At 39.0% G+C, this 22929-nt stretch overlaps 1 pseudogene; it reads right to left on the reverse strand.

The window, feature by feature from the left end:
- On the reverse strand, positions 210–21894 carry Gm3623 (predicted gene 3623; annotated as a pseudogene).

A 22929-nucleotide genomic window follows, 5' to 3' on the forward strand; every position in this document is an offset into this window, starting at 1 on the left:
TAGAGAGTTTAGTTCTGTGAGAGGAAATGAAACAAGTGAATGAGTGCAAGATTTGTGGACTCTATACAGAAGTTCAGTACATATGATACTTCATGACATCACTAGAGCAACCAGTGAGAGTGATTCTAAAACTAGACACATTCACTATATCCCAATATTTGGTGGGTATGCACCAAATTTACATTTAACATAATTCCTAAATTATTCATTCAGAAATATGATTTTTCTTTGATCTTTTGGGTAGAATTATTCTCTTTGATCTTTTGGGTAGAATTTCTCTCTGGACTCATTAAAATGATATAAATCTTGGGTGCAAAAATACATCCAAGCATCCCTGCAATGGATGCCAAGATGGAGAAGATCTCCACAGCAACCATGACCTTGCCCTTGGTGCTATGGTAGACAGGGAGGAAGGTGACCCAGACACTGAAGAACACTAACATGCTGAAGGTCAAGAACTTGGCTTCATTGAATGTGTCAGGCAGATTCTTGGCCAAGAAAGCCACAGTGAAACTTCCAAGTGCCAGGCAGGCCAAGTATCCAAGAACACAGTAGAATGCAGTAACTGAGCCCTTGTTGCACACAATGATGATATGGCCATTCTGAGAGTGTTCATCAATATCAACAAAGGGAGGAGAAACTGCTAGCCAGATTGCACACAGAACACATTGGAGTAGGGAACATATGGGAATAATGTAGTTGGGTGTCCCTGATACAAGGAAGTGTCTCAATCTTCTCCCTGGGTCTGTGATTTTGAAGGCGAGAACCACAGTGACTGTTTTAGCCAGAACTGTGGAAAGAGCCACAGTGAATACAATTCCAAATGTGATTTGTTGTAAGACACAGGTGGCTCTGTTAGGATGGCCAATGAAGAAAAAGGAACACAGAAAACAGGACATGAGTGATAGCAATAATATGTAGCTGAGGATTCTGTTATTGGCCTTCACAATAGGAGTGTCATGGTGCTTCACAAAGACACAAAGTACCACAGCTGTGAATGCAGAGAAACAGAAGGCAATTAAGGCAAGTGCCATCCCCAAGGGGTCTTCATAGCTTAGAAAGGTGACAACTTTTTGAATACATTTGTTCTGTTCTGTGCTGGCATATTGGTATTCTGGACAATTCACACAATGATCCATATCTGATTTCCAAAGGAAAGCTTAGTTAGGTCTCCTTTAGAAATTTTATTGTCAAGGTATTTCAAGTAAGGGTAATGAAAGAAGTCTTGCAATGCTGCCTTTGATGCTTAGAATGTAATGTGAAGGATATTGCTGCCGAGCAATGCTCTCAATTCATAATGTCAATAAAAATTTAAAGGAAAGAAAACCAAGCAATTTTTTCTTAGTCTAGTTAACTTTTTGTATCATTTATGATGTTATTAGAAAGGGGTTTGTGGAGTGTGTGGGTGACAGGAGAACCAAGCCCTGAGGACCAGCAAAAAGAATATAAACAGGTAACCTCAGGTAAAAGGAGGGTGGGTGGACCCACCAAAATGCACCAGAGACTTGGGAGGTCAGAGACCCTAGATGAAATGTACTACAGTAGATAGAGGGAATGTACAGAGCCCACCTCCAGCGGGATGACAGGACATCAAGTGAGTGATGGGGTTCCCATCCCATAGTCACATCTCTGACCCATAATTATTCCTGTCTGAATGCAAGGATGAAATGGAGAGGAGCCTGTGGAAAAGAAGGTCCAATGACAGGCCCATAGTAGGATCTAGGTCAAGAGGAAGTCCTATGGCCTCACATTTCACTGAGGCTCTGGAGCACTCACAAAAAGGATCTATCATGACTGTCCTCCTAAATAGTTATTTGCACCCAACCAATGGACAGAAGCAACTATCCCCTTAATTAGGGAAGACTGAAAGCAGCTCAGTGGAAAGGCGATCTTGCAGAGAGACAAGCACTCTAAATTAATCTGGACCCCAGAGATCTCTCAAACACTGGAGCATCAAACTGACAGCATACACCAGCTGATATGGGTCCCACAATTCATATACTGTAGAGGAATACAATGTCTGTGATCATACAGAAAGCCTCAAAAGCACTCAAAAGCCTGGAGGCCACAGGGAGTTTAGAGGTCAGGTGGGGGGGAGGATGGGGGGATCAACATGAAGACAGTTGTGGTGGGGAGGAGGTGTGGAATGTAAAGTATTGGAGGGTGTATGGGGGCGTGGGGAATGGAATATGAAATGTCAAATAAAAAATAATGTTATCAGAAAGCAAAAATGTCCTAAGCCATTTTTTTGGTTCTATGTTGATATCAAGTAGATTATTTAATTCAGAGAAGATACATTCATAAACCACAATGTGGTTGGGTCTATTTTATAACTACAAAACCCTACACTCACTGTTTTCTGAGATCACTGACTATTTTATGAATTTATTCCCTGTGACACATTGAGACTCTGTCCTCTACTGGGACAAGAAGTATAATAGCTACTCAAGAATTCACTAGCTTAAACTCCTTGATATAGAAACAACACTAAATTAAACAGATCTGCTGTGTGTATGTGTAAATATTGATATGTGGGTGCACATGCCAAAGTACCACTTGCATTATTGAATTTAAGTGATTCCTGTAATAAGTCATATGAAGAAGTTTGAATATGAGAGCAAATATAATGCTTACGTTTGAATAATAGGAAATGTTAATGAAATAAGCCTTAAGAAGTTTCCTCATCTGGCAATAATTAATCAAAAGTTCTGGTTATTGTTCATGAGATGCACTAATTTTAGCACTGAAGGAAAAAATTATCTCTGTAGATACTTTGTGCTAAAAGATCCTTCATGGTCCTCTTAATAGTGTATACTTAGCATTTTTTCATATATTTGCAATTTTTTGTCTTCAATATTAATGTTACAGAGAACATAGGTTTTGCACATAGCAGTCTCATGAGATAATCCAGCAGATTAGAGATTATATTCAGTTCTTCATGGGCTCCTATTGTGACTAAAACCTAATGTAAATGTAGTTTTACAATAGATTATTCTTTTGGAAATTCTTGGGCCGAATTCTTGCAAATTGCAGTTACATTTTCTAAAGTATTTCTTTGTGAAATATAATCTTCCATGAATTTGCAATAAGTCAATATGAGGGTTAAGTCACAGGATATGTTTGTTTTTGCAAGGTTTTTTTTTTAAGGATTTTTATATCTACAACTAGTAAATTTGATAAGTAATATATTTTATATTTGCAGTTTCCTTTTAGTTGACTTCATCATCCCAGTGTTTTACAATAGAAATACACATTTGTAGTATATATCAGAGCAGCAAACACTCACTTGTCTCATTAGAAATTTCATTTTCAGGGCAGGGGCTGCAAACAGAACAGCAGGCTGCCATTCCCTCCTTCCACATTCTTCTGAATCCAGAACTACATTCTGCACTGCACACAGAGGATGGCATCTGAGAAAAAAATTAGACATATACTGATAACGAGTTTTATATATTTCTTTTATGTTTTTTATTAGCACTTTAAGATTTCAATAAGCTCTTTTTTGCACACTATCTGATTGACATTTCCCTATGTCCATTATGTAATGTCCAGATATGAATATTGGAAATGCATTGAAGAAATGTTGTATAGTTTCTGAGTGTCTAGTAATTCAGGAAAAACAGCTGATTTTTGAACTGTGTGTAAAAACTACAGAAGTTGCAACCTGTTGCTTTTTAGTTAATTATGTTCAACTTGGTACTAAGTGCTGTGAACAGACAGAGGAAACTTAACTGAGATATTCTCTCAGCCAACACTAGCCTGTCCTCATATCTTTGAAGCATTTTCTTAATAGGTAATTGATATAGGAGTGCCCATCTCACTGTGGGCAGTTGGGCCAGTAAGTAGTCTTCTTTTAAGATCTATTCTTTAGTTCCAGTTTCCAGATATCCACACTTGTCTTTCTAGGACTATAAGCTATATGTCAAATCACACATTCCTTCTAACTTTGCTTATTATCAAATTTTGATTAAAGCAGCAGAGAAGCAAGTTAGTATTTGAAAAATTTGAAACAGGAAAAACATGTCCGTAAGTCACAGATAACAACTATGGCATCAAATAAATTACTATTGCAAAGCATGAGAAATTGTATATAAAAAAACAGTGGACTATGCAGACACTGGTTTAATATGTTTGGAAATGATATGTTAATGTGTAGTGACTTTGAATATGGGGTGTTCCATGATGTCAAAATGCTCTACAGTGGCTTCAAATGCTGGAAAAAAGCTAGATAAAAATTAGATTGTTTAAATTTAATTGAAGATTTGAAGCATTCTTTCTATGTTTTTGGTTTTGTTGAAACAGGATCTTACCATGAAGTACACTAACATTACCAATGAAGATGAAAGTATATTTTCTCTTTTCTCCCATCATTTTCTTTAAATGTATGTTAACCCTTTGTAATATTTGAAAGACTATTTTGAGTTAGAGTAAGGAAAGTGGGCATACCTTTGTACTTTATGTTTATATTAAGGTAGTGTTTCCATATCACACATGGCTGGTTTGTACTCACAATATAGGGCAGACTGGCAAGAAACAGACTGAGATTTCCAGATCTCTGCCTCTAAAGTGCTTGGATAAAACATGAAACCACAAAAACAACCTGACATTATTTCTGATTTTCATGGATAATAACTTTCTCTTCATGTATTATAGTATTGTCATTAGTTTTGTGAAAAAAAATGATCTTATATCAATATGTGTTCCTTCTGTTCTATCACTATTTTTGTTTCTTTATCTCTAAATGAATGTTGGACTTGGTTAAGAGCCATTTCTGAAGGTTTTTGTAAAATAATGTAATTCCACATTTTGTGGTGTACTACTCTTAATGGATCTACAGATATTGAACTATACTTGCATCCCTGGAATAAAATCTCCCTGGAGAAAGAGAATAGTGGGAGGGGAAAAATAAGAGAAGAATCACGTATGAGAGAAGGTGGAAGATCTGTACAGAGGTCAGGAAATTGAACAGAGGTGTGTAGCAACTAGGGATGGGGAACTGTTTGTAGCAACCAGAAAGTCCCAGATGCCAGGAAATCAAGAACATTCCAGGGCCTACAGCGATGATATTAGCTGACATATCCCAGAATCAGGAAGGAGAATCTGTCGAGACAATAGCCAGAGGTTAGGCATGGCCCCCAGTTGAGGGATAGGGCCACCCACACATCTACAAAATTTTAACCCAGAATTGGTCCTGTCTAATGTAAATAATGGGACAAAGAGTAGAGCAGAGACTGAATTAAAGGCCACACACAGCCTGCCCCACCTGAAGATTGATCCCAAACGCAGATACCAAACCCAGACACTATTGTGGATGGCAAGAAGTGCTTGTGGACAGGAGACTGATACAGCTGTCTCCTAGGAGGCTCTGCCAGATCCTGACCAATACAGATGTGGATGCTCACAGTCAACCATTGGACTGAGCACAGAGACTCCAATGGAGGAGTTAGGGGAAGGCCTGAAGTAGTTAAATCTTCCTATCTGTCATAAATGGGAGGGGAGTCCCTTGGTCCTGTGAAGGCTTCATTCCCCACTGTAGAGGAATGCTTGGGTGCTGAAGCAGGAGTAGGTAGGTGGGTAGGGGAGCACCCTCATAGAAGCAGGGTAAGAGGAGATGGTATAGTGGATTTGCAGAGGGGAAACAGTGAAAGGGGACAAAATTTGAAATGTAAACAAATAAAATCTCCAATTTATAATATTGAAAAAATCCACAAATACAAAATCACCATAAAAATGGGAGTATATTTCATGGGTAGCTTCTAGCCTAACACATTGTAGGTTCAAACTTCAACCCTAATAATGTAATAAACAACTGTAATATAAAAGCAGTTTTATTTAGTAAGGCTTTACATGTCATACTTCTATTAAGCTAAAGGCAGCTGGGCAGTGATGGTGCATGCCTTTAATTGAAGCTTTTGGGAAGAAGAGCCAGTCAGATTTCTGAGTTTATGGCCAGCATGGTCTACAGAGTGAGTTCCAGGACAGCCAGGACTATACAGAGAAACACTGTCTCAAAAATAGTAAAACAAAAAATCAAAACAAAATAAAACCCAAAACAGAAACCAAAAAACAAAACAAAACAAAAGACATTAATGTTTTCTTTAAGAGCCAAATGATAATCAGTTTATATGCTCTTATCAATATGTTAGTTTATAGTATTATGTTCAGACTACTGTCATGCTTATTGAAAATTGTTAACCTAATTTTACATCATGAATAGAGCTATAAAATACTAATTTTTATAACTTTCTTATTTAAACATGAATCTTAATGTATTCATTTGCTGACAATTAACATAGAAGTTTGTAACAAAACTCAAGATCACTATTCCTTAGAGCACCACTCTACTATAATGTGACCTTGAAGGGAAAAGTCCAATAGTGAAGTAAAATCAAGCATAAAGCACCACTTAAGACGACCTGATAAAAAATTTGTGATGCTTCAGGTAGAGAAAACTTAGAATAAGAGCTCACTCAGAATGTCTGGAGAAAGAATGTTTGTCAAAAGATAATTCCCCATTCCTACATTCCTTTAGTAGGTAACGCAATGATGTTTTAAATGTGAGAAATAAAGAAAGATTTAGGATATACAACTTGAAAATTAACCCTGATAATAAAACTAGATTTGTTTTTGTCTTTAGCCTCCTTTAAAAAGTATACCAGTTGAATGTTAGGAATATAATTGCATTATTTTTTTTACAAAAGCCCTACTATATATCAGGTACAAAGGTAAAAATAATAAAGTTATATATATATAAATAAACTTGCTATTTACTTACTCTTTCTCCATATAAAATATTGAAGTATACTGTGATAAATGAGGCTTATATGTCCATGCTGTGTGCCACATGGACACATATGAGGGGTATATAACTCTCATTTATGGTCAAGTAGTACTTCCTAAATATGTTATAAGAAGCACAACTCCAAAAATGATTATTTTCTAAGTGAATGATAGGAAGTTGACAAAAATCCAAAGTAGGGAAAGGAATGAGCAATCCAGGAGTATCAGTAGTTTTTGAGGAATATTAACTCAAATATATTAGCAAGCAAAACTGAGAATTGGTCTCATCCCAGAAACCTCAAAAACTCTGTCTACAATAGATGGAATAGTCAAGTTGGTCTCATTTGGGATCAAATGTCAATGTGATTGTATTATAACTCTTATGCTCCCAAGGCCTGAGGACATTCAGTTTACATAAGATTAATTTCCAGCTAGAGGAACAGAGCATTTGTGAGTCACAAAAATTTTCCTACTGTCCCTTGTATTTGGGAATTGTGTTATGATTAATCAGTGATAAAAGAAGATACCAAGAGAGTTTGACTACCAGAGTTTTGTGTTTTGGCTGGCAAGGACAATCTATTTCAGGGTTTTTATGTAGAATTCCCATTGACATTTAACTTGATTTTGTCCAAGGAATTACTTTTGAAGTTTAACATTAATAGTTTATAGGAGCATCTTATTATGTTTATCTCATGTAAATATGGAATAAATAACTGGCATCGATAATTCCATATGTCCTGATTATAGAATTTACAATTTAAAGTATAGTTTCAAAAATAAAGTGTTCTTAGTACTAAACCTGGAATAAATATCACTCAATTGTCTATCACTAACTCATGCTTTACTCACTACTATTCATATGAGGTATGAGGTTGGATTTCCTGGTCTTTTCACCTAGCATCGTTTCATACGACTACTTACCATAATGTGATATGCAAATTTTGTCCTATTATGATGGCTTAGATTTTGTTTATTCTTGTTTTATTTTAGTATTCTCCTATAGAATCCTTTTATTTTCTAATGAGTGACAGAAAGTGGATCTGATGGAAAAGGGAGTTGGGATGTAAATAGGAATATTAACTAAGATATATTTGCCAGCAAAGCTGAGAGTTCCATTCCAATAGAAGGGAGTGAAACTGTAATTAGGATATATTATGTGAGGATAACAATTTATTTTCAAAAAATAAAACAATCACAATTTCAAAAAATTCTCTCTGTTCTCAGAGAATGATCTTTCTGTTGTGTGTTGTGTTCTTTTGTTACGTGTTTTTGTCAAGTATTATTCCATACATATGTATCAAATTCTTGAATTACCTTTTCCCCCCTTATTAAACATTATAATGTTTTCCTCCATTTTTTTAAGAAAGAAAATTTCTCCTCTTGTATATGAATGTGTCTTCCTACCCTCTGCAGGCAACTTAGGAATGTCTTAAAAAATAAATCAGCCTCGTTGTGTTGGGAGCCGCCCCCACATTCGCCGTCACAAGATGGCGCTGCCATCCTGTGTTCTAAGTGGTAAACAAATAATCTGCGCATGTGCCAAGAGTAATTTTCCACTACATGTACTCTGCCTTTCCCGTGACGTCAACTCGGCCATGGGCTGCAGCCAATCAGGGAGTGATGCGTCCTAGGCGAAGGATAACTCTCCTAAATAGGGACGGGGTTTCGCTTTCGTTTTTGGGGCTGGGGGCTTGCGCTCCTGCTCCTGAAGATGTAAGCAATAAAGTTTTGCCGCAGAAGATTCTGGTTTGTTGTGTTCTTCCTGGCCGGTCGTGAGAACGCGTTTAAGAGTTGGTGCTGAAACCCGGGACGAGAAAATCCGGGACGAGAAAATACAAGAAAACTCGGGACGGGAGTTAACCATCACCTGCGCAAGGAAGATCCCTCATTCCGGAACCAGAACTGCGGGTCACGGTAATAAAGGTTCCCGTAAAACAGACTGTTGAGAAGGATTCAACTGCATGAATTCAGAACTCTTCAGCTGGGGAACAGGAGTACCAGTGAGTACAGCTTTACAAGGTAAGTCTGGTCTTGAACTTTCTAAGGAAAGTCAAGACAGTCTATCAGAAGTAAAGTGGAAAATAGCTTTACAAGGTATGTTTGGCCTTGAACTTTTTCTAGTGTTAGGAGCCCTTTTGTTCTTTTTCACATGTTATCAAGTGATTAAGATAGGGCTGAAAATTCTGGATGAAATTCAGGACAATCTATCAGAAGTAAAGCGGGGAGAGAGAGTAGGGGCAAAGAGAAAATATGGTACACAAACTAAGTATACAGGCCTTTCCAAGGGTCTTGAACCCAAGGAAAAGTTTAGGTCAGGTAAGAATACCTGGGGAGAGATTAGAAGGAAGGCAAAGAAAAAAGAAAAGAAAAAAGATCAATTAGCGGAGGTCTCTAGGAGATACTCGTCACTAGATGAGCTCAGGAAGCCAGCTCTTAGTAGCTCTGAAGTAGATGAAGAATTCTCCTCTGAAGAAACAGACTGGGAGGAAGAAGCAGCTCATTACCAGCCAGATAAAGTGCTAGCTAATCGGTCAAGAAAAAAGCCAAAAGCGGCTGGCGAAGGCCAGCATGCTGTTCAGCCTCCGGGCAGTCGGCTTCAAGGTCCGCCCTATGTGGAGCCCCCGCCCTGCGTAGTGCGTCAGCCCTGCGCAGAGAGACAATGCGCAGAGAGACAATGCGCAGAGAGGCAATGTGCAGACTCATTCATTCCCAGAGAGGAACAAAGGAAAATACAACAGGCATTTCCGGTCTTTGAAGGAGCCGAGGTTGGGCGTGTCCACGCTCCGGTAGAATATGTGCAGATTAAAGAACTTGCCGAGTCGGTCCGTAAATACGGAACCAATGCTAATTTTACCTTGGTGCAGTTAGACAGGATTGCCGGCATGGCACTAACTCCTGCCGACTGGCAAACGATTGTAAAAGCCGCTCTCCCTAGTATGGGCAAATATATGGAATGGAGAGCTCTTTGGCATGAAGCTGCACAAGCGCAGGCCCGAGCAAACGCAGCTGCTTTGACTCCAGAGCAGAGAGATTGGACTTTTGATTTGTTAACGGGTCAGGGAGCTTATTCTGCTGATCAGACAAACTACCATTGGGGAGCTTATGCCCAAATTTCCTCCACGGCTATTAGGGCCTGGAAGGCGCTCTCCCGAGCAGGTGAAGCCACTGGGCAATTAACAAAGATCGTCCAGGGACCTCAGGAGTCCTTCTCAGATTTTGTGGCCAGAATGACAGAGGCAGCAGAGCGTATTTTTGGAGATTCAGAGCAAGCCGCACCTCTGGTAGAACAGCTCATCTATGAGCAAGCCACAAAGGAGTGCCGAGCGGCCATAGCCCCAAGAAAGAACAAAGGCTTACAAGACTGGCTCAGGGTTTGTCGAGAGCTTGGGGGACCTCTCAGCAATGCAGGTTTAGCGGCTGCCATCCTTCAATCCCAAAACCGCTCCATGGGCAGAAATAATCAGAGGACATGTTTTAACTGCGGAAAGCCTGGGCATCTTAAGAAAGATTGCAGAGCTCCAGATAAACAGGGAGGGACTCTCACTCTTTGCTCTAAGTGTGGCAAGGGTTATCATAGAGCCGACCAGTGTCGCTCTGTGAGGGATATAAAGGGCAGAATCCTTCCCCCACCTGATAGTCAATCAGCTTATGTGCCAAAAAACGGGTCATCGGGCCCTCGGTCCCAGGGCCCTCAAAGATATGGGAACCGGTTTGTCAGGACCCAGGAAGCAGTCAGAGAGGCGACCCAGGAAGACCCACAAGGGTGGACCTGCGTGCCGCCTCCGACTTCCTATTAATGCCTCAAATGAGTATTCAGCCGGTGCCAGTGGAGCCTATACCATCCTTGCCCCCGGGAACCATGGGCCTTATTCTCGGCCGGGGTTCACTCACCTTGCAGGGCTTAGTACTAGATGTATTATGGCAAATAGCTCAGCTGGGATGTGAACAAAAGTTTCCGGGATTGTCCATTACTTCCATTCAGTATGAGAAATTTACTAGGGCAGCTAATTTGTCAAAAAGTCTTTTTCAGTATATGTTACAGAATTGGACAGCTGAATTTGAACAGATCCTTCGAGAATTGAGACTTCAGGTCAACTCCATGCGCTTGGACCTGTCCCTGACCAAAGGATTACCCAATTGGATCTCCTCAGCATTTCCCTCTTATTCGCGTTCTCACGCCCGGCCAGGAAAGAACACAACAAACCAAAATCTTCTGCGGCAAAACTTTATTGCTTACATCTTCAGGAGCCAGGAGCGCAAACCCCCAGCCCCAAAAGCGAAAGCCACCCCAATAACGAAACCGAAACCCCTTCCCTATTTAGGAGAGTTATATTTCGCCTAGGACGCATCACTCCCTGATTGGCTGCAGCCCATGGCCGAGCTGACGTTCACGGGAAAGGCAGAGTACAAGTAGTCGTAAAATACCCTTGGCACATGCGCAGATTATTTGTTTACCACTTAGAACACAGGATGTCAGCGCCATCTTGTGACGGCGAATGTGGGGGCGGCTCCCAACATCTCCCCCTTTTCTTTTAATAAGAGCAAATAGGCCACCCATATTAATGAGAGTGGAGATAGAGGTCAAATCCCCAGTGTGTAGGTAAAGGAGCCGTACACATAACCTCCTCCCAGGCTCATCACCCAGAGGGGTCCTGGTCTGGTCCCGTGTTGTTTTTCCTGGGGGAAGGACACTTGAACACTCAACCTTCTTGAAAGATGACATGTCTCCCTAGAATAGGCTCATTTTATGCCGCAGAGCCCTTCTATTGCAGTGCTTAGCCGTGCAACTCTCTCGGGCTGCTGAAGCACACTCACTCTATCCCGTGCAATGAGACTAGCCTCATGGGATATAAGAGCTGAGTGGCCAGCGACCTATTGCCTAAGCATAGATATATCAGGGGAAGCTCCATGTTCTAGTCCTGCAAGCGCCTGGGCAATAACCACCTTGTCTCTCCTAGTTTGGGCCTTAAGCTTACAGACCAATCAAAGAAGCAACACTAATCCACAGCAAAGTGTATCTCCAAATAATATCAATCCCACCCATTCTTTAAAGAAGGAAAATGCTGAGGAGATCCAATTGGATAATCCTTTGGTCAGGGACAGGTCCAAGCGCGTGGAGTTGACCTGAAGTCTCAATTCCCGAAGGATCTGTTCAAATTCAGCCGTCCAATTCTGTAACATATACTGAAAAAGACTTTTTGACAAATTAGCTGCCCTAGTAAATTTAACATACTGAATGGAAGTAACACACAATACCGGAAACTTTTGTTTACACCCCAGCTGAGCTATTTGCCATAATACATCTAGTTGTTTCTGGACAAGATCTATGAGTTGATTAACCAGCATGAGACCTCCCTGTATCTTGACATTAGCTGAGGCCTGTTTATCTATGACTGTAGTCACTGAGGCTGACAAAGTGTTAATGGTGTCAGTCATCTGGACCTGTCCAGACAGAGCCAAGACTGTCTGAATCAAGGCTAAACCCAGTTCCTAGTTAGTGGTAAAAAAGCAGGAGAATACTTGAGCATTATACATCACCGTCATTGGGAGTGGAAATGTCGACATTATCCCCCAACGCTGCTCTCTCTTTATTATTGACGCCCTGGACATCACCAAGACGAGGGACATCAGTATTCCCTTGGTCAGTCTGGATTTTTCGGGTGAGTCTTTCTGGTATCCAAAATGGGTTGTCTTCATTCTGTGGGAAAACACAAACCGCTCCCCTGGATCTTATCAAAATAGGATCCGGGCCATACCATTTATTATCAAGAACATTTTTCCATTTAACCATCTCATTGGGCCTATCTGGCTCTGAACAATGACGTTCAGCCGCAGTATGGCCATGAGCATCAATATTTAAAAAATTGAGTGTAAAGAGTGCCATAGACACAGACAGTCTCGGTGCTCGGTGCTCGGGGTAGAGTCTCGATTCCCCTCTTCTGCTTTATAAGATAGGCTTTGAGGGTGCGATGCGCACGCTCAACAATACCCTGTCCTTGAGGGTTGTATGGAAGTCCAGTCAGGTGGGTTACGTCCATCTGACGGCAGAACTGCTGAAATTTTTGAGACGTATAAGCTGGTCCATTATCAGTCTTAAGGAGTTTGGGTTTCCCCCAAGCACTCCATGCCTCAAGGCAATGTTGAATCACATGTGAGGCTTTTTCTCCGGTTAACGGAGAAGCAAACATGATGCCAGAACATGTGTCAATGGACACATGGAGATATTGAAGTTTTCCAAAGGAAGAAACATGTGTAACATCCATTTGCCAGACCTGTAGAGGTCGAATACCGCGTGGGTTAATTCCCACATGAGGAACTGGCAAGAACTCACAGCAGCTTTGACATTGAGTAACAATGTCACGGGCTTCTTTTCTTGTCAAGGAGAAACGACTGCGTAATGTTTCAGCCGTCACATGAAAATTGTTATGAAAATTTCTTGCAGCCTCTACCGGGGATGATAGGGCAGCAGCCACCACTTTAGTGGCCTTATCTGCCAAATCATTTCCCAGAGCCATGGGGCCAGGTAGGCCAGAATGGGCTCTAACATGAGTAATATAAACAGGAAATCTTCTAGATAACAAAACTAATTGTATCTGCTGAAAAATATTGGCAACTCTACTGGAAGGCTTAATCACTCCAGCCACTTCTAAAAGATTTACTGCATTAACCACATAACAGGAATCTGACACAATATTAAGGGGTTCTAAAAAGGTTTTTAAAACTTCTAAAACCACTAAACATTCTACCACTTGAGGTGAATTTTCATTATATTGTTTGGATACCACTTTACCATTAGCCACATAGGCACCTATGCCAGTTTTTGATCCATCAGTATATACCACAATCCCATTTTTAAGTGGGTTTCTTACTGTTATTTGTGGAAACACAACAGATTGATTTTGGGCAAACTGTAAAATTGGATGTTTTGGATAATGGTTATCTATTTGTCCTGAAAAGGAGGTAGCTAAAACTGCCCAATCATTAGATGTGGCTGCCAAGGTTTGAACCTGTGCAGCGGTATAAGGTACAATTAAAAGATATGGACTTCGCCCAAAGTGGGTGATTGCTGCTTTTAGGCCTTTAAGGGCAAGCTGTGCAATTGCATCAGGATACCAATCTATTATTTTAGCTGGGGATACGTTTGGATGGATCCACAACAATGGCCCATTCTGCCACAAAACTGCGGTTGGCAATTGTGCTGTCTTAAAGACACACAAACTGAAAGGCTGCGAATCCTCAATACGTTGTAATTGTGCATTCTGTAAGGCTTTTTCCACCTTTTGTAAGGCCTGGTTAGCAGCTAGAGTAAGAGTCCTAGGGGAGGAGATATGAGGATCTCCTTCTAAAATACCAAACAAAGGCCTTAACTCAGCGGAAGGAATCTTTAAAAAAGGTCTGAGCCAATTAATATCTCCCAACAGCTTTTGAAAATCATTTAAGGTATGGAGGTGATCTCTTTTTATCTAAACATGTAAATATTGATTTCTCTCAAAGGAGGAAATATGTGTGACATCCATTTGTCAGACCTGTAATGGCCTGACGCCACGAGGGTTTACCCCTACGTGAGTAGATAAAATTTGACAACAATCTAAAGGCATTATTAAGTAATCAGAATCATTTTTAGTAGAACCAATCCCTCTTGCAGCTCTAGGAATACCAGAGGAAGAAAAAACAGCCATGTAGGCTTGGCAAAATTATTAGTTGAGCTATTTTGTCTCTTTGTGATATAGAAAAGACAACTTGAGGACAAGAACAGAGAACCTGAAGTTCCCCTTTATTATCTTGATCTACAACTCCAGGGTGGACAATAAGACCTTGTAGGCTGCAAGAGCCTGCCTCTGTCATTATTGTCCAGTGGCTTCACCTGCTCGGGAGAGCGCCTTCCAGGCCCTAATAGCCTTTTCATCTGATTCAGAACTATTAAGAACTGGCTCCTTGAACTCATCTAGTGATGAGTAGAGGCTCCTTCTCCTAGAAGCCTCCGCTGATTGATCTTTTTTCTTTTCTTTTTCCTTCTTCTTCCTTCTAATCTCTCCCCAGGTATTCTTACCTGACCTAAACTTTTCCTCAGGTTCAAGACCCGTGGAAAGGCCTGTATACTTATTTTGTGTACCATATTTTCTCTTTGCTCCTACTCTCTCTCCCCGCTTTACTTCTGATAGATTGTCCTGAATTTCATCTAGAATCCGCCCTGCCTTAACCACTTGATAACATGTGAAAAGGAACAAAAGGGCTTCTAACACTAGAGAGAGTTCAAGGCCAAACATACCTTGTAAAGCTATTTTCCACTTTACTTCTGATAGACTGTCTTGAATTTCGTTAGAAAGTTTAAGGCCAGACCTACCTTGTAAAGCTATTTTCCACTTTACTTCTGATAGACTGTCTTGAATCTCGTTAGAAAGTTCAAGGCCAGACTTACCTTGTAAAGCTATACTTACGGGTTACCGCCGTTCCCCAGCTGAAAAGTTCTGAATTCATGCAGTTGAATCCTTCTCAACAGTCTGCTTTACGGGAACCTTTATTACCGTGACCCGCAGTTCTGGTTCTGGAATGAGGGATCTTCCTTGCGCCGGTGAAACTCCCGTCCCGAGTTTCCTCCCGGGTTTTTTCTTCCCGGATTTTCTCGTCCCGGATTTTCTCGTCCCGGATTTCCTCGTCCCGGATTTCGGCACCAATTCTTACTAGCGTTCTCACGCCCGGCCAGGAAAGAACACAACAAACCAAAATCTTCTGCGGCAAAACTTTATTGCTTACATCTTCAGGAGCCAGGAGCGCAAACCCCCAGCCCCAAAAGCGAAAGCCACCCCAATAACGAAACCGAAACCCCTTCCCTATTTAGGAGAGTTATATTTCGCCTAGGACGCATCACTCCCTGATTGGCTGCAGCCCATGGCCGAGCTGACGTTCACGGGAAAGGCAGAGTACAAGTAGTCGTAAAATACCCTTGGCACATGCGCAGATTATTTGTTTACCACTTAGAACACAGGATGTCAGCGCCATCTTGTGACGGCGAATGTGGGGGCGGCTCCCAACATTTCCCTTCTTTAAAGAATGGGTGGGATTGATATTATTTGGAGATACCCTTTGCTGTGGATTAGTGTTGCTTCTTTGGTTGGTCTGTAAGCTTAAGGCCCAAACTAGGAGAGACAAGGTGGTTATTGCCCAGGCACTTGCAGTACTAGAACATGGTGCTTCCCCTGATATATGGTTATCTATGCTTAGGCAATAGGTCGCTGGCCACTCAGCTCTTGCATCCCACGAGGCTAGTCTCATTGCACGGGATAGAGTGAGTGTGCTTCAGCAGCCCGAGAGAGTTGCACGGCTAAGCACTGCAGTAGAAGGGCTCTGCGGCATATATGAGCCTATTCTAGGGAGACATGTCATCTTTCAAGAAGGTTGAGTGTCCAAGTGTCCTTCTCTCCAGGCAAAACGACACGGGAGCAGGTCAGGGTTGCTCTGGGTAAAAGCCTGTGAGCCTAAGAGCTAATCCTGTACATGGCTCCTTTACCTGCACACTGGGGATTTGACCTCTATCTCCACTCTCATTAATATGGGTGGCCTATTGCTCTTATTAAAAGGAAAGGGGGAGATGTTGGGAGCCGCCCCCACATTCGCCGTCACAAGATGGCGCTGACATCCTGTGTTCTAAGTGGTAAACAAATAATCTGTGCATGTGCCAAGAGTAATTTTCCACTATATGTACTCTGCCTTTCCCGTGACGTCAACTCGGCCATGGGCTGCAGCCAATCAGGGAGTGATGTGTCCTAGGCGAAGGATAACTCTCCTAAATAGGGACGGGGTTTCACTTTCGTTTTGGGGGGGCTTTCGTTTTTGGGGCTGGGGGCTTGCGCTCCTGCTCCTGAAGATGTAAGCAATAAAGTTTTGCCACAGAAGATTCTGGTTTGTTGTGTTCTTCCTGGCCAGTCGTGAGAACGCGTTTAAGATCGTTGTCCTTGATTTCATTTAGAGAACCTTAATAAAATTGTTCAATTATAACAGAAAATTATTTGTTGCTTTTGTCTAGTTGCTGTTTTTTCTGTATTTGAGGTGTGTTAATAGCCATTTGTTTGTCTGTTGCTCTAGTGCTGTCTATAGGCTCCTTTGACCTTCTGTTCATCTTACTTAAAAGTGTGAAGGGATTCTTCCATATTATTAAAAAGTGCTGTTCCTGTGAATATGAATTTCTTTAGTTGTGTTCATTAGTGAATGTGGCGAGTGTCCTCTTGTTACATGGGAAACAGTTTTAGATACAATGACAATGGTTAGCTATTATGACTGTTGTTGTTTCATAACTTTAATATTAGACTCTATCATATGAATATCTGTTCCAGAGGTTTAATTAAGGGAGGAGATTACATTGTCAAAAGAGCAATTATATGAAGAAAAATATGTTCAATTTAAAGGAAAGTATATCAAACAGTGGTGAAGAACAGTTTTTATTTATTAAATGTCAGATAATGGTTCTGATATAACAAAGGTATATTTTATGCATGTTTGAAATCTTCAAATTGGTAAAATTATCAAAAATAAAAAAAAATTATACAGGAGACTAGAAATTGGTTTCTGATGTGACATAATTGTTCATTTCAATATGTTGCCATGAATCCACTTGACACTGTTTACTGCTGTATATAACAAACCAGTAAGTTAGTATACACTCACCTTTTTACTTCCTGTGGCCACCTCAAGCATGTCTACATATAAGTGAAAGTTTCGACCATGTGAAACATATTGGCTGAACTTTCCTAACTTCACCTTAATCCCAAGGTGCTGTGAGAGATTCTCAAAATGAAAAATGTCATATTCTTCCTGCATTATTACTCTTTGTTTCATAATCACTTTGTCCCCAAGAGGATTAGTAAAGTGGATCTTTCTTAGAAAGGAGTTTACCTAAAATACAAGAATTGTATTTTATATATTATATATTATTATTATATATTAATATTATATATTATTATGTATATAAAAATCCTTCAAGTCATAAAATGCATTCTGATTTTATAGCAAAAGCAACTATGTTTAAAGAAAGAAAGACAGAAAGAGAGAAATCACAACAAATCAATTGGATAAATAAAATTATCATAATATTACAAGAATTTCAATTCTCTCAGTGAAGAATACCAAACACAGAAAAAAACATAACCAAACACAGGTATGCAACACACATACACACACACACACATTAACACTGAGAGAGGCTCACATCTTTTCTAAGTCACACATATAATACAGTTATATATTTATTTACAAACAAATATACATACATGTTGAGAAATATGTGTAAATATTCAGGACCATAAAATACAAACATATTCACTCAAAAAAACACCACAGACATGAACTCACAAAAAAGAATACACCGGCACAATACAACCACACACACACACACACACACACACACACACTGACATCAAAACACTGGGAGAGGCATATATATATATAAGTATCAGCCATGAATGATATTGACACACAGAGAAATTTATACTCAACCTCAATACCAAAAGGCAGGCAAAGTCCATGCCAAGTACAAATAAATACCAGACTCATACAGAGTAAAGCAGGTACAAATTTGTATAAGTACTTATAAACACTCCCAAAATACATACAATGTACACAAAGAAACCTACTCTGACAAAACCACAAAGAAACATATGCACATATATGAACAAACACTTATAAAAAGTAATTCACACATAGAAAAAATTGTTGCTCACTTCCACTTTCATATAGAGAAAAACATGTATGTTGAAAGTAACACAAATATAAACACAGATACAAAGAAAGAGTAGAAAATATACATATACACAGTGAGAAACATACATTCACACATATAAACATTTTTCTACAGACAGAACTAAATACCAACACTATTTCTTGTTTAGTTACTCTCAGAAAACCCAGAATGTTCTCCAGAGCCTATAGCTTTGGCAGAATCACTGGAGACCACTCCTTAACATGATTTCCATATGACTGAAAAATATAGATAAATAATCATCTTCTCATCACGGAGAAAATTAATGAGTAAGGACAGTTTATATCCAATATTGGAAGGGGTATGCTAATGGATATTCACATGCTCTGTATAAAACCACCCATTTTCATTTCTAGTCTATGAATTCTTTTTCCATTCACATTCATAAAAATCTCTAGACTGCCTTTCTTTAAGGAAAAACATTCAGAAACCTATTATTTTGGAAAATATTTCATATTTCTTTAAGTCTGGGCATCTGAGAGACTCTAAAGAGCTCTGCAGTTGAAAACACTAAACCTTGTCCAATAGAAGAAACTTTACCTTCAAGCAGTGAGAACTGGCTCCTTTCCCATTGTCTATTGCCTGGTTATCAACCTGCTGCAAATTCATCTCATGGAGTGCATGGGCTACGGCATACACAGCATTGTATATGTTATGACTACTCTCACTAAAGGCCATGTCAAACTTCTGTTCCATTAGCCAATCAAATGAGGCATTGGATGATTTGCTCTTCAGTATTTTACAGTTAGATGCTGAGGATTCATATTTAAAGTATTTCCACTCTGGCATTACTAGATATAAATCTTTGCTTCTGAGATGGAACCAAGTCTGCACAAAATTTTTAAAGCCAGAAATCCCACCATGGTGGGGTAGAAAAGTAAGTGATCCATAGAATGTGTCATGCGTTATGTCTCTCTTACTGGTAGGGAAATTCCATTGTTTTGTGGTGATCCATATTCTCTGTAAAACTGGAGGTTCCCACATTCTGAAGATCAAATCAATGAAATTGATTGTTTCCTCATAAATGATGATAACATTTGAGGATGACATCACAATTTGTTTGTAGTACATTTCAGTTTTTTCTTCTAATGAAATGTCATCAACAGAGATCATTTTCACAAAGGCAAAGCAAATTTCCTTGTTTTCACACTGTTTTTTCAACTCTAAAAAAAATTGGTTTCCTTGATCATCATCTGGGATGACAAGGCCAATCCAATTCCAGTTGAAGTAATGTATGAAGGAGACGATTGCCAATGCTAGAGATGTGTCCTTTGGGGCCATCTGATAGAGATAGGGATATTGTTCATCATCACTGAAGATAGAATGGAAAGGTCCATAGGTAAGCTGAAGGATCTACAACACAGAGAGCAGCATGAGGTGTAGTTCAACCTGTAACCATATTTACCTGCAAACTGTTGATTACCTGTGAAGTTTTATCTCTAATTCAAACGTGCAAACATTGGAAGCCTGGCACATCCACTTCTAGTGGGAACAGCAAGCATAGCTGTTTGACAAGAAGTAACAAAATATATTTGCATGTTATAATATCTGCCTTTCTGTCTTTCAGTTTTAATCTTGATATCCATGTTTTCAATGTTTGAAGGGATTTTGATCCTTTTACAATATGGGGATATTTGATTATTACTTTTTTAAAGAAGGTGTTTATGCTATAATCTAGCATTCCTTCTACGATTGAACAGGAGAGTCCTGTACATAATACTGATTTAGCATTTTGAAGAGATATTCTTATATTGCCCTACTTGAAGGTAATATTGTACACTAGAGTTTTGACTCACATAAAAATGAGAGAGATCTCCTATTTAGACTAAGGTTCTGAAATATTCTGGCAATGTCTGCCTCTGTGCCTCTTCATGAGACAGATAATAGGATCAAAGAAAGTGTAAAAATTTAAACAAGATTTGGCAGCCTAAAAGTGTTAGCAGCAAATCAGAGTAGAAAAAACTCATACCCAGGTAATTATAGGGCAAATTAAATCAGACTATAAGTTGTACCTCTTGACGAAAATATACAGAAATAAAGTTAGTTTGGATGAAGTTATCTCCTATATCCAAAGTGTCTTATAATGATGGATAAATAATAGTGTAGAAAAATATGAAAGGATTATGTATCAGGTCCACATAACCCCTATTTCTTAGAGAAGTTCACTTGTGAAGTTCTAATCTTGTATGTTATGGCATGGAAACAACAGAAAATAAAAAAAAAACAACTATATAAGACATAGCAATAAATTTCACAGAGATATAGAAATATTATATTATTGAAGAAAAGGACTTACTATATCTATAACACGATGGGCCTGAATTCTTTGCCAGAGATCTAATGCCAATTTAAATTCTGACTCTAAATAGTTATACACTCACAGGTAGTCAAATGTCGAACTTCACATACTGGATTGGAGTTTTTCATCCTTTCTCGTTGCTAAAATGTCATGAGTAGCCAGGCTAAGAATGGTATTTCAAGCCTTTGCAAAAAAAAAAAAAAAAAAAAAAAAAAAACCACAACTCCAGATATTTAAAAGCTGGGTTATAGAGAAATGTTGATAAAATTCATTTCTGTTCCATCACAGTTTATCTCTGATGACAAAATTTATATCACATTATTATTTACCATGTTTGTAAATAATAATGCTGTTATTTCAGTTTACCAATGATAATGTAAAATTGTGACCAAGATGAAGATCACACCTATCTGGGGACAGAAATATTAAGCTCTATATCTTGGAACAGCACGAACAAATCTCTGCTTGCTGAGCTTGGTATAAATAATGAAACACTCTGACTGACAGTCAGTCAAGGCTGTAAGATTTTTTCTTCCACCATGCCCGAATTAATTCTACATTGCCTTCTCTATTCCTCCATGAAAGTATCTGTCAACTTCTGGTGGTAGTCCCTAGTTGAAAGCCTATCATATTTCTGAATAGTAAGTATCCTGGAACTTCCTAGATTGACATAAGCATAAGTCCAACCACATCCATTAACTTTCTTAATAGCTATCAAAGTCCCCCAAAGAGACATGATGTTAAGAATTCCTGGACGATGACTCACACGTGGAGATAAGAAGCTGTCCAGGTACATCCAGAAATTTAAAGATACCTCCCAATTGGGTCCTGTAAGCAGAAACGAACACATACTCTCTTCATTACAGAAATAGTTTGGGATAGGGCTTTGTTTTTTTTTTTTTTATGTAATAACTATTTTGTAGGTATTACAGTTTTCCCATCACAACGGCCCAAAGTGTATCTTATGATCAAAGACATATTTGGTAAAAGATCAGGATTCCTGTTGATTTCATCCATTGAAAAGACCAATGCCAAAGCATATTTGTGGTTTTTAGTTGTTTTTCTGTAAAAGAGTACAGTGTTTATTATGGACAGATGATTATACATGAATATTAGTACTCAATGGAAGTTCTATGCTATACTGGAAATTTCTGCATCTGACATCTAAAGACTGGAACAAATGACTTTGTTGTGAGATTGGATTGACAGAAGAACCTAGAATATAGAAAGCACTTTAAAAGTTCATGATGTTGTTGGTCCCATAAATAAGAGATGGTATTGACCTCATCCACAGAGATAATTTCCATTTTTGTTTTTGAGCGCTTGATCAGAAGGCAAAGAGAAAACCACAGATATTGACAAAACAGTAATTTTGATCATGTCTTCATTTTGAAATTATTGAGCAATATAAAAAACTTGTTATTTGAGCCACTGAGTTCACATTTTCTTGTGAAATTAACTGAATTTGTTTAGGAAGTAAAAACATGATTTATCAATGCCTAATGGTCTTTCTCCAGCAACACTTGATTCCTGTACTTACAATCACTTATAATTAGTGGTCAATATTCTTGACATGTCCCCTCATATCTATACTCATCTTGTTATTTTTCAATCTTAATGGAAAGAAAATATTTAGAAAGATTTATTTTTAAATAAAATCAAAAATCAAATATGAATTTGGTAATTTATACATGTCAATGATTAAGGTTGTATATATTTGAGCAAGGATTATTTAGATTATAAAATTGCAATACATCTAAATGCTTTATAAGATACCATGCTGTAGACTACCCTCAGTTCAAATGCACAGGTATGTAGTAGTGCAAGGTATTTAGTGCAGAGATTAAGGGCTTGTCCCACCACCAATGTATCTTCCTACTACTTTTTATTTACAAAATAATTGATATATTCACTCTGAGTACTTCATTCTGTATAAATTAATTTATAGGAAATATCTTTGACAACCTTTCCAGGTACAGTAAAACAATACTAGCATCCTATTGAGAACTAGGAAAATTAGGAATTTGCAGTGATATTTGTATATGCCAGTATTATATGCTTATAACATGAAGAGATTTTGGTGTAAATTTATAGAATA

Source organism: Mus musculus, chromosome 7 (genome assembly GCF_000001635.26).
Source record: "Mus musculus strain C57BL/6J chromosome 7, GRCm38.p6 C57BL/6J".
Taxonomy (NCBI): domain Eukaryota; kingdom Metazoa; phylum Chordata; class Mammalia; order Rodentia; family Muridae; genus Mus; species Mus musculus.